The sequence below is a fragment of the Pantherophis guttatus genome, chromosome 1, assembly GCF_059756535.1.
Source record: "Pantherophis guttatus breed Tessera chromosome 1, ASM5975653v1, whole genome shotgun sequence".
In the NCBI taxonomy this organism is placed as follows: Eukaryota; Metazoa; Chordata; class Lepidosauria; order Squamata; family Colubridae; genus Pantherophis; species Pantherophis guttatus.
This window is the reverse complement of record NC_142063.1, coordinates 110201311-110219011: the sequence shown is the minus strand read 5'-3', so window position 1 is coordinate 110219011 and position 17701 is coordinate 110201311. Positions and strand designations below refer to the sequence as shown.

The 17701-nt window shown below is 41.4% G+C and overlaps 1 protein-coding gene across 2 annotated transcripts in view; it reads left to right on the top strand.

Moving 5' to 3' along the window:
• The first annotated feature begins 12206 nt into the window (after positions 1 to 12206).
• Positions 12207 to 17701, top strand: part of SYT12 (synaptotagmin 12) — a 47734-nt gene continuing 42239 nt past the window's right edge. Inside the window, exon 1 of one of the 2 annotated variants that reach the window (XM_034416717.3) lies at positions 12207 to 12676. The gene's annotated coding sequence lies outside the window, so the exon portion shown is untranslated. The remainder of the gene's footprint in view (positions 12677 to 17701) is intronic. The other variant, XM_034416719.3, reaches the window with a different exon arrangement.

Here is a 17701-nt window from a genome sequence, read left to right as displayed (position 1 = left end):
ATAATCTAAAAATCCAAATCTTTGATAATATATCTACTTTAGAAACCTTGTAGCCAAATTCTTTGTAGGCAATATCTATTCTTGAAAAATATCTATGTCTTTCAGAAAAGCAAGTATACGTTCTTGAAATGCCATTTTCTGCCTTCATATATCAACCAGTCCTAAATTGTCCATCAAATCAAGGGAAACTGTTGGTAATTTGTCTTGAGTGATTTTAATATTTTTCTCAGAAGTTCTGTCTAGTTGTGGGAGAATCCCAACAAATCTATTTTGCTCATCCCTTAATACAAGCTCTGATTTTAGTTGTGGATTTATATACAATGCAAAATGACTCTATTTCTTTCTCTCTTTTTTTGCTTTCATTTCATTTTGCTGAAATGAATTCTTCTCCCAAATTTTTATAAAAGAAATATTTTATGTCCTTTTTTCAAATATTTATTTATTTATTTATTTATTGGTTCGATTTATATGCCGCCCTTTTCCGGAGACTCAGGGCGGCTTACAATGCGTTAAGCAATAGTCTTCATACTTTTGTATATACCTGCTTAGTAGGGCTTTCGCCCCCCCCCCCCCCAAGCGGTGTTCTTTTTTATACAGTCAGCTTATTGCCCCCACAAACCGGGTCCTCATTTTACCTACCTCGAAAGGATGGAAGGCTGAGTCAACCTTGAGCCTGGTGAGATTTGAACTTGCAGTAATTGCAGGCAGCTGATGTTACTTAACAGTGCTTTAGTCTGCTGCGCCACCAAGGCTCTTTTGCATCTCTTGTAGGCAAATTATCTCTTGTTTTAATTTTTCAAATAATGGTTTTATACAGCCCAAGAGCAACACAGGAATTGCAACCTACACAAACCCCAACTTTCTACCCTGTATGAGCTGATGACTTCAGCATTCAATTTCATTAATGGGCTTCCTCAGGAATGCTGCTGCTGCTTTCCTGAAAGACTCACTTGGCTTTAGAATAGAATAGAAATAACTATTAGAAATTTGGCCTTAGAATAGAATAGAAATAACTTATCCAGAGAAATAACTCTGGATAAGGGACAAAGACCTGCCTAGCTTCACCAAACCGGTCAGCAAATCGGATCCTTCGGATTTCCTTCCTTAAAGCCCTTAACTTGTATTAAAAACATTGTTTTCCCATAGTTTGAGGTCCTTTTTCCTTTTAAAGTAGGTACCCAACAATCATTGCAATAAACATGGATTTTCTCCTTAGTATTGTGTGCTTTGTATTTTCCACAACAGGAAGGCCTTAAATAATTAAAATTCTAATGCTCGAACAGAAAGTCTAAACAACCCCCACAATATCATAATAGAGGTGATGTAAGTAATGATGCATGGGAATCTTTTTTTTACAATCTGAGAAGTTAGGGAGATTGTTCCTTTCTGAGTTTCTTGCTTTGCCCATTATGCAGTTGTGGGCCATGTCCTCTCTTATGTGATTATTCCCCGGCCAGCATCTCTTTCCCTCCCAAGGTCATGCCAACAAACCATTACAAATGATCAGGTAAAAGACAACCTGCAGCAGCAATGTGGACAGTGCAAGCAGCTCAGAAGAGACTTGCCTGGACTGTATTAGGCAATGGGGTGAAAAATACACTTTCAGACTTGCAAGTTTCTATAGAATTAGTTCATCTGGCCTATCTGGTCTACCTTGCAAGATTGACAATATTAGATTAGTTGATATGCAAGCAATATTAGTCAAAATCTTACCCTCCTATTACTGGAAAATAGTTAGGAAAAGGATGATACTCTCAATTTGGAATCCTATTTACTATTCAGCATACCCTTAAAGTTTAATAAATATGTCTGTTGTCCACCAGGGGGTAGTAGTCTACAACTATTCAAGGAACCAAATAATTGGTAAAAGTTAGTAAAAACCTCTGAATATCAGCAAAAAGAATTTGCTACAAAATTACTCGTGATACATGTTTTGAAGTCCAGCCTATAGCTGTTTCAAAAGTTGAATTTAAAATAGATTAAAATCTTGTATTCTAGCCAGACAGTCCACACTGTTTCCACTGAAGGTAGAAGGAAAGACTCCCATCACTTGGGGGGGAGGGGGGGATCAGAAAGAATCTGATAGCACCTTTGCAGACTAACAAAGTTTATTATCATTGTTTTATTGTTCAGTCTGAGAACTTTTGATGGGAGTTCTAGTCTCCCTCTATAGTGCTAGAATACTTTTGTTCCAAAATGCTTCAGAGTATCACGGGTTATCTAACAGCACAATGGGTTTCAACACATTACAATTACTAGTTGATAAGGTAATCTGTTTTATAGCTTGCATGTCTTATGAGCATCTTACAATCAAGAGAATGAGAAATGCAGTTGGGGTGATAATAACCAAGTAGCACTCCTCCTGGAAACGGACAGAAAATATCCTTTCCTCCAACCACCTCATTAATGTTTATGGTGGGAAAAATAAACAGACATACTTCTGCTTAATGACTTTCCATTTGCACTAAAATTTCCATTAGTTGTATTTTTCATTAAAATGTTTTGGGCTGGATTTGCTTCCTCCCACTTTTCCAAGCCTCTTTTAATGTATTTCTGAAATCTCTCAATCATGGTTGGACAATTCCAAGAGCGAATAAAAAGACTGGGTGCCAAGCTCACAAGACATAATTCTGTATAAACATTTCAATACTCACATTTAAATGCAAACCTAGATTAATTTTAACAAAAATGAATTCTGACTTTCATCAGTAATTGGATATGAATTGGGCTCAGTTTTTCTATGCAGTGCTGTTTAAAAGATGATTAAAATATTGTATATGAAGCAGTTTTATTTAACGCTTGAATTATACTTTATTATACATACCGTGTTTTCCTGAAAATAAGCCCTCCCCGAAAATATTTAACCGCATGCACAGCCGGTCCCTGCTATTTCCTTTGCTTAGGGTTAGGGAGACAGAGCTGGAAATCGGGTAAGACAGCAAGAGGATCCCCGTCTTGCTCCACGTGCCCCAAAATAATAAGACCTCCCTGAAAATAAGGCCAAGCGTTTATTTCGGGGTTCAAAAAAATATAAGACAGGGTTTTATTTTCGGGGAAAAATGGTATTAGATATTATTGCTACATAATTTATATTCAATCTTGCCTAATCTAGTACCTTCTGAGTTTACAACTTCCAACTAATTTGGCAAAATGTTGCTCAGGAAAGCTCATACTTATCCATGCAAATCCTATCAAAAATGTTCTCGTTTTGTTTATCCTAAAGATTTTGCTTACAAAATGTTTATAGCGAAACTCCTGGCAGCTTTTTAGCTACCCATAAGTCTTCCTTAGCTTTCCCTAATACCTTCCTTGCATCTTCTTTCTTCCTTTATGCTAAATTGTCAACTCTAGTTGCCAACAGCTTTGTGGTCATGTATGCATATGCTGTTGTCCACATGTGTAAATCAGATGACAACGTCAGGATAGGTAGAACTATCTATGTTACATAAAACTATGGAATTTAATATTTCAGATACTCTGAAATTCCCACGTACCCCCCAAATGGATGGACCTGTCCTGTGGCTCTCCAATATGATGCCCACAGAACAGTCCTTTGATGGCTGCTGAGCTCCAGTCCCATCTGATTTGTTAAGCTTTCTTTAATTAAAATAAACCTAATTGCAAGCTAACAAGTGTAAAACAAAGGCATTCTTAGAAATAGCTATCTAATTTCTAGAATGTTGTAACCCAGGATACAATCCTTAGACATTAGTAAGAGGGAATTCTTAACTTTCCTGCATCCTTCACTGGCTTTAAAAAAACTTCTACTAATGTCTCTTCATTCACAAGACAGTAGTATCAGCTCTTGGTTAAATCCTCATAATGACATATTCTTGAAATGTATTTTTAGATGGTCATTTTCCCCATATACACTGTCCCTGGGAGTACATTATGACATTCCATCATTCTTTGCAGCATGTATGGCCCATTCTTAAAAGCATAATTGGCAGGTGCAGAGCAGATTTAAGTTTTGGGAGTTATTATCTACCAAAAATGTTCCCTTAAAGATAGCCCTTTGACTTCTATGTATTAATGTCAGTTGTTCAGACTCTGAGCAGTACTCCAATCTGAATGTTAGCCTAGCAGATGATCAAAGTAGTTCATAGTAGCTATAATGGCTAGGGATGATGGGCCCTAGTTGGAGTTCTTAGGGCGGCTTCATTCCTGATTGGTGAGTTGGTGGATCAGGGGAAGGGGAAGGGTTGTCACATGATAGGATTGTAAAGGGAATAAGCAACTCCTCCTGTTATAAAAAGACATATTAGGTGAACGAATAGTTTTTGTGCTGGCCTTGCTTCCCTAGCTGTCTCCAATGCACTCATGTTCTATGCTTAAGGATAAAAACATTGCAATTAACAGTTAAATGAGATATTCTGATCTGCAGCAATTTATAAGTAAACATGTTCAGTTCAGTATCATAAAAATACTGCTAATTCTAATACCACAAACAGTCCCCATTATGAGGAGAGCACCCACCCGCCTCAGTCCATGATACTCTTTCACCCTCTGGCCTGCTTGCAAGTTGCCTGGGACTGTGAATTTCTAACTGGCTTTCCCATTGACTTTGTTTGTGGGAAGCCAGCAGAAAGTTGAAAGTCACAGACATGTGAAGTCCTTGCTCACTTGCCAGTTCTCCTGTATAAGTCAACAAAAAAGAAAGATTCCCGATTAATTGTATGTTTTCTTCAAGGCTTTCTCAGTAGCAGCCCCCGTGCTTTGGAAATATAGCAATTTCCTCTTTGCATTTACAAAATGGATAGATTCCAGTTCCATTCTTATTCCATTGCACCTTTTGGTCCCAATAGACTAATTATAGGCCAATGATGATGAACTTTTTCGGCACCAGGTGGCCAAACCAGAACATGCGCATATGTGCACACGCACCAGAGCTTCAGAAACCTGAAGACCAGCTGGCTGGTACACGTGTGTGCCAGCCACCTGATCTTTGGGTTTCCAGCACATGCATGTGTGTCGGGCACCTGGTCTTCGCGCGAGCCGGACTGCCAGAAACCCAAAGACCAGCTGGCCGGCGCACATGTGCGTGCTGGCCACCCGATCTTCGGGTTTCCAGTGCGCACATGTGTGCTAGCCAGCTGGTCTTTGTGCAAGCCAAAGCACCGAAAACCAAAAGCAGCTGGCAACAGTGCGCATGCCCACAGAGAGGGCTCTGTGTGCCACCAGCGGCACGCATGCCATAGGTTCGCCATCATGGTTATAGGTATTCCATCTTAATGCCTATCTTGTTTTTTTTTAATCTGTAGTTTTTGCTTTTTCAGCTTTACTGTATACTGTCTAAAGTAGGGGTGTCAAGCTCCCTATCAGGCATGGTCCTCTGCCAGCAAAAACAGAGCTTGGGGGCTGTGTGCGGGGCCTCTCGGGCCCGTTTTTTGGCCGGGATGGCCTCGTACAACTCTCTGGCAGCAAAAATGGAGCTCTGTTTCCAGGGCAGCTCTCTGGGCCAGATCTAAGCACCCTGCAAGCCGGATCTGGCCCATGGGCCTTGAGTTTGACACCCCTGGTCTACAGTCTCATGATTGGGAAGCCTACAAGTACTGTAATGAACAATGACAAATGGCTGAGAAACCATAATTGAATTGCAGTGAGATATAAATGTAGTAAATAAATAAATAATCTGGATTATTAATAAATAGGGTTATGAAAAGATCCACTAGTTTGGACAAAATGTGTTGTTTTATGAGAAAAACAATCTGCCTTTCTTGTTTATTGATTTTACTGTGATTCAGTTACAATTTAAGCCAGGCATTGACAATGTTCAGATAAAGTGGGATCAATAATTGAGTTGTTATAGAAATGGAACTAGGCTATAAAGTGTGAATTGTGGAGTTTATTCAGAGGAATCACCTATTAAGTATTCAGAAGATCTCTCTCGTCCACTTGCAGATGTTTTCATTTTACCTTATTTAGAAATAATAGAAAGTGACAATTGAGAATCACAGCAATCACCTTTATATTATGGAAAAGGCAAGAGGGGAGAAAGTGCTCTGTAGAAGCTGGTGACTTTGAAATTGAAGACATAGCAAGTAAAATGTTCTGAACTTCATGTCAAGGTGGAAGATGCTACTATGGTTACAGAAGGATATCTTTGTAACTGGAGTTTCTCAACTCCTTCAAAACCTACCCTTTCAATGGAAAATTTATAATAGCTATTTAATTCCATGCCTTAATTTCATGCCTTATTTCAGTGATGGCCAACCTTTTTGCCATCGCGTGCCAGGAGACGGGGGCGGGGGAGGTTCATGCGTGCGCGTGCCCACACCCATAATTCTATGTGCCCTGCCCTGCGCGTGCATGTGGACTCCCCCTGCCCCCCCACTTCTGGCATTTCTAGGAGTCTGGAGGCTGGGGACAGCAAAAAACATCACTTCCTGTCCCACCGGGAGTTGGGAAATGGGCCCTTTCAGGCCTCCAGAGGGCCTCCGAGGGAGTAGGAAAGGCTGTTTTCATCCTTTCCAGATGCATAGAGAGGATCTGGAGCCAGGTAAGAAAGAAAAACGGGCCTTCCTCCCCCCCAGGCCCTCCAGAGGCAGGAAACAGCCTGTTTCCCTACTTCTGGTGGGCCCAGAAGGCCCAAAAATGTTGGCCGGCGTGCGCATGTGTGCCAGAGCTGAGCTGGCATGCCCACTGATATGGCTACGCGTGCCACCTGTGGCACACGTGCCATAGGTTCATCATCACGGCCTTATTCTAACCATCTAAGCATGTTTACTTGAAATAGTTACATACTGACTTCTTTCCTCTTCGTTAAATTGAGATGAGAGGCGAATATTTCTGAGCAGGGAGTTATTGTAAAGTACAATAACTTTTTTTGTTGTATGTTTTTTATTTTATTTTTATATATACATCAAGATCAATACATGAACAGTGTGGCATCTGGGTATCATTCATTTTGATACAAATAACTATACTAATATCAATAATATTTGTTACATTGATTATATACTCCTAGTATTAATACTCCTAATTGTATTAAGATATAAACCTTCATTATGAAATTATTCAATATTTCAATGTATCATTCTAATGCCAATTACAACATAGTTTAAGCATGCATAATATCTTTCAATCTCTAATCTTTCCATTTAATTCTTTAATTTATTCTATTTAATCAGGTCATCCTTACTAATCCTAGTACAGTACACATATTGTATTAAAATCTAATCCCCTTACTCCATCCTGACAACAATCACCATATTATTTAAACATACATATTAAATCCATCTTTCAACCTCTAATCTTCCATCTATTTATTACTTTTATAATATGTGTATTTTTATTTCTACTTCTATTCTAACTTTTTTTTCTATTTTTTTTCTATTCTAACTTTTAATCAGGCCCCCATTATATTAAAGAAAGAGGGGGAAAACAAGAAAAAACATTTCCTTTCTATCCATCATCTCTTGCCCGTTTTAATATTTCAATTCTTATTTGTTTTTTTGGCATACCTCCCACATGCCTCTCTTGGATCTTTGTCTCTATCTCCCTCTGTATTTTTACTGTTTAGTCCAGGGGTCTGCAACCTTAAACACTCAAAGAGCCACTTGGGCTAGTTTCCCACAAAAAAACAAAACACCGGGAGCCACAAAACCTGGGTGGGCGTGGCCAAATCAACATCATTCACTCCCACCCAATTACATGACACCCCCCAGCCAAGCCTACCCAGGTTCTGTGGCTCCAGGTATTTTCTTTTGAACAGCTCTCCCCCCCCTTTCTCCCTGTCCCTCTCTCTCCCTTTCTCATCTCTTTTTCCCTCCCTCTCTCTCCCTCTCCCTCCCTCCCTCTCATCTTTCTCCCTTTCTCCCTCCCTCTTTCTTTCTGTCTTTTTCCCTCTCTCTCATCCTTCTCCCTCTCTCCCTTTCTCTTTCTCCCTCTCTTTCTCCCTCTCTCTCATCTTTCTCCCTTTTTCTTTCTCCTTCATTTCTTTCTCCCCCCTCTCTCTCTCTCATCTTTCTCCCTCATCTCTCTCTCATCTTTCTCCCTTTCCCTCTTTCTCATCTTTCTCCCCCATCTCTCTTTCTCTTTCTTTCCCAAATAAATGAAGCTCTTTCATCCCGCTGCTGTGGCTCCCTGTCGGCTGGCTGCCCCCCCCCGCCCCTCGCCCTCCCCTCCTCACTCCTCGCCTGCCCTGAGAAAAGAAGGGAGGTGGAGGCGGATGGAACTCTCTCTGTTTCAGAGCAGAAGCGAAGCGCCCCTTTACTTGCCTCTTTTTCTGGCCCTTGTTGGGAGACGCGTGACTTTCTCCACCCCGAGACACCAACTGGGCTTCCCCAGCCAATGCTGCATGTTATAATGGGCTCCAGGAGGAGGAGGAGTGCCGTCTCCCCCATTGTGCAGTGCACTAAGTTTAAATGCAAGAGCAGCAAGCAGCCACAGTAGCGGAGAGAGGAATATGGGGAGACACGCGACTTTCTCCGCCCCAAGACACTGGCTGGGCAAAGTCATGTGGCCGAAGTGTGCACAGCACCAACAAGGGCCGGAAAAAGAGGCAAGTAGAGGGGTGCTTCGCTCCCACTCTGGAATACAGAGGAAGTCTCCATCCACTGCAGTCACTCTTCTCTTCTCAGGGCAGGCGAGGAGTGAAGGGGAGGAGAGGGGCCACCTAGTGGTGGGATCATCTGACAGGGAGCCGCAGGAGGGCCCCAAAAGCCGCATGCGGCTCTAGAGCCGCAGGTTGCCGACCCTCGGTTTAGTCTAAGTATTCCTCCCATCTGTATCCTCTTATGCTGCCAAGCCTCCAGGATATCTGCCCAAACCCCTATCTCTTTTTCAATGGTATCTTCTAGTTCCATTTTTAAGTTTCTTAAAATACTTTTCCCCTGATTTGTTTCATTAATCATTATAGTCTTTATTATTTTCTCTTCTCGTTTTGCTTGTTGACTTATCTGTTCTGTCTTTTCCTCCATTATTTCCATTGTCTCCTCCCTGTCCTGGGCATCTTGGTCTTTATTCACTGTCCCTTGTAGAATATTTTCTATTTTCCCATTTATGCTTTCCATTAAATTGTTTATTTCCCTGAAGTTCTTTGTCATAGAGTCCTTAATGCTTTTAAACATCAACAATATTTTGAAATGGGCTACTTAAATCAGCAAATTGATTTAATTTTGAAAAAACAGGGATCAGAAAAATCAGTAAATGAAGCAAAAGGTCAATGATGAGGAGGACCAGACAAATGGCAAGCAAAAGGAGTGGAAAGAAGAGATGAACTGGTGATATCAACAAATAAATCAAGGACTGGAGCAAAAAATAGGACTGAGAAACCAGCCAGCAAAGGAAGAAAGATGGAAGAAAATAAAACAGATAATTCAACAATTGGATAGACAGGAAGACATCTTTGATAAGGAGATTGAGACATTGGCAGGAATTTGGGAGAATTGCCAGCATACATTTTTACTGGGAGAAATGCCTAGAGTGAACAAGAAATAGAGATAGAGATGAGGAGTGTGAGAGGTGAGTAAAAAAATGGATAAAAATTGAAACACTAAAGAGGAGAAGAGATGATGGATAGAAAGAATTGCCTTTTAAACATTAAGGGAGCTTATTACAAGCTGATAGAGGCAGAAATTAAATTAGATGGGGAAATATGACACAGTATTTTTAAAAATATGAACTGACTTTGAAGTCCATAGTTTATAAATTAACAATGGAGTCATCCTTATTTGGAACAGCAGCTATGTTTCCATGGAAATCAGGACTGACATTTAATCCAGTCATGGCCCTTTTTACGACTCCTAACAATACATTTTCCTATGATATCTGCATGCTCTACTTAGAAATACTCATTATTATATAACAGTCCTGTCCAGCCTTGTGTATTTTACTACTGTGTTGGACTACAGTTTGTACTTCTAAGAGTAGATGAATATTATGGAAGAAGTAGGCTGCAAGTGCGGGGTGGGGGGGTGAGAGGAGGGCAGAAAGCTGAGGAAAGATGCTATATTCAAATCCTCTTAGCACAGAAATTGTTAATTAAGTTGTGGATTGGTCGAAACCACCCATTGTGCTCATCCCAAAGCAGCTGCAGGTTTCATACTGTAGCAAGAGTCTTCCAGGTGAAATAATGAGATTGTCTGAGGAAAAAGCAGAAAGGTCTGCTAGACCTGAAGTATAACAAGGAGAAATTTTACAAAAGGGGATCAAAATTCTTCTTCTTTCTTCTCTGAAGATGACAGTCATCTTCAAATGCAGATGCCTACTTAGAAACTGAGGAATCCTGGCTAGCAGATGCCTGCATTTCCCTAACGCACCAGCAGGTGTCACTCACAGTCTTCCGTTTCACAGGAGGGCATTGCTTCGCACAAATTTGGGAAATATTGTGTTTCCCTCTGGTGCAGGGCTTGTTGTCAATGTAGGTTTCTATAAAAAAGGACCCTGCTTTCTTAAAAGACTGTAGCAGACATTAATTTTAGATTATTTATATTTATTTATATTTATGACATACATAATATTTGCTGTAATATTTATGCTAATACAAAACCAAACTGAAATAATTGCTGGCAGGTCTGGCCTGACTCCTGGTCCCTCTTTCCCTATTTTGCCAACTATCATTAGCTAACGTTATCCTCTTATAGGAGAAAGGTGCCAGCAAATATTTTTTTTCCTACAGTTTGCTAACAGTCATCCATCCAAGCCAGAATGTGGCACCCAGCAGCAAGAGAATAATGCTAAACTGCTGGAAGCAAGCCATTTATTAGGGTTTTTGTTGTTGTTGTTGTTGCTTGAGGCTTTCAGTCCAAAGAGAAATTACATCTGGATTAGATTCAGCCGTATCATAAGAATCACAATGTCCACAATCAGTACTATTCCTGCTCTGCTATCCATGCGGTTTTAAGAAAGCTGCATAATATGCCACACCACAAAGTCTGCAAAAGCTGAAAAAAATGCTTAAAGAATCTGGGTTCAATTAAGATTTGATCTGGGAATATCCCAAGTTCACAACAGCAGATCTGATCTGGAAAAAAACCCAAGTTTAATTTGAGCAGGAAAAACATAGTGATGCTGTTGTGGGAAGCTGCTTGGACAACAGAGCAACTGATCTTCAATTCTTTTTGGAAACACAGTAAGAAAAAAACCAGCAAGAGTTGGGCCTCTTTTCTTCCGGTCCCCTCCTTCACCCCTTTCTCACATGCAAGTTGCAACCCCAGCCTTTGCCTACCACGAGGCTGGAGATGGCTGACCATTCACAGTCTGTACCAGTGGGCCAAAGAAGGCTAAGTCATTATAACTCCATTGGTTCCATCTATATTTTTTGCAATAACTTCAGCCAGCACAGTGACAGAAACATCCAAAGGTAGGGCTCCTGTCCACTTAAGGGGGCTGGTGAAGAGTGAACCCTGGTTAAGTGCACCTTCTCACCGGCCCCCTCCCCGCCTCTTTCTTATTTATTTCTTATTTATTTATTTATTTATAAAATTTATATTGTCGCCTACTCTCACATGGTGACTCAAGGTGAATTACAAAGATATAAAACCACCATATAAAAGAAAAGAAATACTAAGAAAAATAAATAATAACCCTCCACCCACCCCTGACGACAACACAATTCATACTAACCATTTAATGGGCTCCATCCTGGTCTGGATTCACCAGGGCCCCTGACAGAGCTTCAGAGCCTTCCGGAAGAGTGTCAGGGTGAGAGACAGTCTAATCTCTGGGGAACGGGGATGATGTTCCAGAGAGAGGGAGCCACCACCAATAGGGCCCTTCTTCTGGGTCCCACCAGATGTATCTCCTTCGGGGACTGGACCTGCAACATTCCTTGCCTCCCCTCTCTGGTGGGTCAGGTAGATGTGACAAGAGATGGCCCCTCAAATAACCTGGTCCCAAGCCACTTGCACATTTTTCCTCAGCGTGAGATACTCCCTTCTTGTACTCTGCCTAAGCCGGCGGTCAGAAATGACCTTGCAGGCGAGCTTTTTCCAGTTGGGAACTGACTCGCCCAGGAGAGAGGCAGAGAAACCTCGCCGCTCGCCCTCCCCTCATTCCTCGGCTTGGCAGCCTCCGCAGCGAGGTCAGGAGGCAGAACGCGGGGGGCCTAAGGGCGCGCAAGGCGCTTTTTTTTCCTTTATTAGCCGGGACGAATACTTTCCCCAAGGGCATTTTTGGTGCAGGGACGGAGCGCAGTGCCTGTGTTTCGCGGGACTCTTCCTCCCCCCCCCCACCCCTTTTGACCTCGTGCTTCTGGTCTCCCCGGGGAGTCTCCTCCACAGAGCACAGGCGGGGATGTTCCGCTGGCGCGCTGAGCGGCCTCTCCAGTCATTGCAGGGGGACGCCGTGGCGCTCCCGCAGTTTTAGGCAGGGGACGGGCTTCCATTCATTCCCCGAAGCCGCCGGCCAGCGCGAGGTTAGCTAAACCGCTCGGAGCGGCAAGAAAGGCGCCAATTCGCGTTCTCCCCGCGAATCGCCAGCCTTAGACTCGCTCTCTTTGGGAAGGGAGCCTTACGGCTTCCTTCCCAGCTGGAGAAGCGGGGGGCGGGGCGGGGTAATTCAAGCTGCCGCCGCCGCTTATCCTCCATGGGAGGAGCCCCGTCAGAAGACTTGTCCCTCTCCCTCTTCTCAGGCCGTTGCCGGAGCAAAGGCGGCGTGTCGATGAGGGGCCGTTGAGAGCCCGAGCTGCAGCAGAGTTTGCGGGTCGTCAGTCCTGCACCAAACTCCCGGCGAGGTAAGTGGCGCGGCGGTTGCTCCTGCTGCTTATTTAGAGGCGTTTTTGGAACTAAGCTCCGGGTGGGAAGCGGCGGTCGAAGTGGAGTAGCCAAACCCCCGCCGACGGAGCCGTTTCTCTGGAAAAGAGCGGCTGTTTTGTAATGCGATCCGCTTGGCGCGCTCGCCGCTCCGGTGCACTTTAAAGCGGCGCTTTAGTTTCGCTGCCAGGGAAGATGTTTTTTTTTTTTTCCCCGCTCGGTTGCGATGGCTGCTTTCTCGTCGACGGATCCCGATTGTACGGACCGACCCCAGCGGCCTCTGATGGGAGTGGAAAGATAAGGACGCTGCAAAATGCGCGCCTCGGTTCCGCGGACCTTTGCAAGGGAGAAGGGTTGACCGAGGATGCCTGACTGCCGGACCGATCTGACCTTCTTTGAGAGGCGGAACTGTCCGGAGAAGTCAGGCCGTCGTCCAACGTCAGTAAGAAAGCTAGGAGAGGATTCGGGGCGAGAGGGAATCGGACCGGTACAAGACTAGGCGCTACAAGCAGCCAAGGACGGAGACTCGGAGAAGTGACCTTTGCAATCCCACACGGGGATAAAGCCCGAGGAAAGGACCGTTCATGCCTAAAGGGATATAAGACGTTCCCTTTAAAAAGTTCTAGGGTTTTTTTTTTTTGCAATGCAAAGACCTTCGAATAAATATGTTGAAATAAATATGTGAAAATATTTACAGACCCCTCTCATCCTGGACATAAACTGTTTCAACTCCTACCCTCAAAATGACGCTATAGAGCACTGCACACCAGAACAACTAGACACAAGAACAGTTTTTTTCCGAACGCCATCACTCTGCTAAACAAATAATTCCCTCAACACTGTCAAACTAGTTACTAAGTCTGCACTACTATTAATCTTCTCATTGTTCCTATCACCCATCTCCCACTTATGACTGTAAGACTGTAACCTTGTTGCTGGTATCCTTAAGATTTATATTGACTGTTTCCCTATGACTATCATTAAGTGTTGTACCTTATGATTCTTGACAAATGTATCTTTTCTTTTATATACTCCGAGAGCGTATGCACCAAGACAAATTCCTTGTGTGTCCAATAGAATTCAATTCTATTCTATTTTATTCTATTTTATTCTATTCTATTCTATTCTATTTTGTTGTACACCTCCTAAATCGGCAGAAGCTGCCCCCCCCCACTCCCCAGTGAATTTTTCAATGAATCTCCTTTGAGCGAATGGGGTAGGACTCGGGCCGGCAGCTTAGTCTGCCCCGCAGGATGCTTTTTAAGTTGTCCGTGCGCTCAGAAGCATGGAGGTGTGTGGGGTTTTTTTACACCTGCTTTGTGTATAGGAACGGTGGCAACGCAGAGCCTTCCTAGAAGTTCTCTTCTTCTGCCAGAAGGACGGCCAGGAAAAGCTCGCAAGCTTTCATATCTGGGTCAGAGAGGGAGGCTTGCTGGGGATTAAAGTGGGGCTTCTTCCCCACCGGATAACACCACGCTCTGGGATATTTGGTGGTAGTGTAGTCGGTTGGTACCAGGAGCAAGGATTCGGAGTGGCTTTCTCCCAACCATTGCGAGGTCTCTGTGAGCCCGAGCGAGGGGGAAACGGCGGGGATGAGAGGGGGGGCTGCGGATTGACGCTAAAAAAGGATGAAGAGATGGCTGCTCCTGTCACTTGGCTTTTGCAGCAGCTTCGCTTCAGAGCTGCCTTGGGGATATTTCCCCTTCGAGTTTCTGGGTACAGATAAAAGTATCTTTGCTGAGCCGGATAATGTTAGTAAGGACTCAGCAGGCTCAGATAAAGACCCTTGGGTTTATTTTTCCTCTAAAGGCGTCCTGGATGTTATATTTCCTTCCTTCATTCCTTCCTTCCTTCCTTCCTTCCTTCCTTCCTTCCTTCCTTCCTTCCTTCCTTCCTTCCAAAATAGGATTGTAATACATGTGAATAATGAAGGAATATATTTTGCATTTACAAGTGTTGCTATTGATTGGCAAAAGCTTCAAGATTAGGCAGAATGTGAGGTAGACTAACAATTTGCATGGGGAAATGCAAAATCCATTTGGAATTCTCAAAGTGAAACAGGATTTATTTTACTAATTTGCTTGCAGTACTCCCTCTGAAGGTGCCTTCATTAACAATATTTACGGTATTTTTCCTTTTTAGTACCTAGCCTTTTTGTTAGGCAATCACAGCAGGAAATGCTGTATTTTACCCATTTTCTCTTCCCCCCAAATGTAGTTCTTTGAGGCCAGAAACTAAAACTGGCTGAACATAGGTTTTGAAACATTTCTACTAGCCATATTCCAAACTCTATTCACTGACCCAGATCAATTTTACAACAAGTGCATTAATATTCAGTAATATATAATATATTCAGAAACAGCATCAATGAAGTGGCTTTGTGCTAAATCTTCAGAAATTCTGTCAAAAACCAAATAAAATTGTATCATGATGTTAATGTTTGACTGGGATAATAATGATGGTTTCAACCACCCTCTCATGAAACAATCTCTTTAGAATATATAATTTTAGACTCATTTGTCTGCAAGAAAGACAATATACAGCAGAGCAAGATTTAAGGTAAAACATCCACATGTAGAGTTCATTTTTGGTTGACTTTGTGGTTAGATCCATGTACCTTTCTTGGTAGCTGCATAGAAATGTTTGCTGTTGCTTTCTTTTAGGCTGTTTTTTTTCCCAATTTCCCCTCTTAATCTAAGGCCTTGGAATGCCCTTACAGTCCCCAAATGTTAACCAGGGCAGTCCTACTTAGCTTCTGAACTAGATTAGCTGCTGCTATTTGTGAAGACTGTAGAATTCAACTTTAAGGAATATGTTCATCAAAGTTAATGAACTCTTTCTTCCAAAGCAAAATAATGTACTATCTGCCATCCTACTGACAACATCCTTAAAAATACTCCATTAAAATTTCTATTGCACATCCTTTTATTAAGCTAGCCTACTTGAATACATTAATATAAGGGTGGGGTTTTTTGCCAAAATAACAGACTGAAGAACTGTATCTGCCACAAGCAGGAAGTGATTATTTACAAGCGCACTGTATGTATATATATTTCATACATCTTAACTACCAATCTCCTTCAGATAGGACCATTTGTATATCTACAATTTCCATACTATAATGGTCCCTAGCAAAGAAAGAGTAGACATATCTCATTTCTCTAGGGAACCCAACTTTGGAAATTGTGGCCTTGGAGATAGATATAATTTATTTCTCCTTCCTACAAAGTTTGATAATAAATTCATGTCACTTGTCATAAACGGAATGAAAGTACCATTTTCTATAACTGTATTCTTTACTTCCATTGCATAGTGATTGTTTTGATCAAACTTATACAAACTCTTATGGTATCAGAGTCCAAAGGATAGGCTAAAGCGAGATTCATCTTACAGTCACCTTACTTTGGAATTGTTTTAATACTACTGTATGTGAACAACAAACTGCTGCAAATAGAGTAGTAACATTTGAAAAAGGTGGCTCTGTATTTTAACAGAGGTTTAACAGAGAATCAAAATGCAGATCATTTTGATTCAAGGGAACATGCTATTGCAACACAATCTATACATTATGCAATATGATGTTTAATCAAGATGAATTTCTGCTTATGTTGTAGTAAAATGCCATTATTGTGTCAGGTTATCTCCTTTCAGCTGAGTTGGTCTCAGTATACTATGTTTAACTCTTAATTGCTATGAAATGGGCAACAGTATGGTGTCTTTCAAGGTAAAATCAATGGCCCTTGTGGCCATTAACAAGTGATGCTGCATGTAGTCTCAGTATATAACAAAAGCTTATAACTTTGTTGATTCCTTTTCTTTTTACTAAAAAGCATTCCATGAAAACTTCCACAATGAGTGGCTGAGATTAGTATATATGCTCCTATCTGATGACTATGGTCTATGGAAAATTGTGACTTGAAATTTAAGAAGATAAATGGTAAAGAACATAAATTAACAAGCGAAAAGAAACAAATACAAATAGTTGGGAAGAAAAAAAAGATGTGATGGATCTGAATGAAGAGTTCTGATCTGCAGTAGAATTGATGAGTATATATGGGGAAGCAAAGCTGTAGGTTGAATTAGGAATGAAAGGGTCAATATATATGTCAGAACATATGAATTGGTGTCACCTAGAATATTATATAACCATATAAAAATAGGAACTTGTAGATTCGTAATAGTTGCATGTTATGCTCCAGTGAATGATGATAATGGAAAACTAAGGATAAGAATTTGGAAAAATTGTACAGCATTCTGAATGAATGTATACAGGAAAAAATTAGGTAGGAAGGGAATGGTGGGAATAAAATGAGAGAGCACTATAACAGTTTTTGAGTTACTTGGTGCCTCAAGGATTAATGAGAATTAGGCTTGTTTGGTAAGCAGCTCTTAGAAAAAAGATTTCTTTTGAAGGCATAGTTTAAGCATGGGTCTGTTAATCTGCGCACACAGAAAAACAATGAATTTTAAGAATTGATTCTTTATGATGAAGGATTTAGAGAATTAATGGAAGGATACAAAAATGGTGAGAGGTCTTTATTTGTGAGTGTCAAGACAAGATGCAATAAAATCTAATTTTAAAGGGTGCTGAAAGAATGTGGACTGAACACAAGAATGTGTGACCAGGACAAAAGAAGAACATTGAGCATTAAGATGGTTTTGATCACATAGAGAAAATGAATGAGGGTCACATGGCAAAACAAATATTTGAAGGACAAATTAACTGGTTAAGAGGAAGGGAAGACAAAGTCCTTGTTGAATATTGTTGAAGAGATCCTTAAAAAGGAAAAGACAAGGATTTTAAAGAATAAAAGACAGTGTTTGTGGTTGTGATAAAAAAAATAGAGAACTAAAGTGAGATATTATATTATGCCTTTTATTTCTTCTACTTACCAATTCTTACTTCTTTTCTGTGCTTTGCATGGTTGCTTAATCCAAAGGGAATGATATGGTGGTTATGTATGTACACGTTTGTAGGACCTCACTGTTCTGAGACATTAATTTAG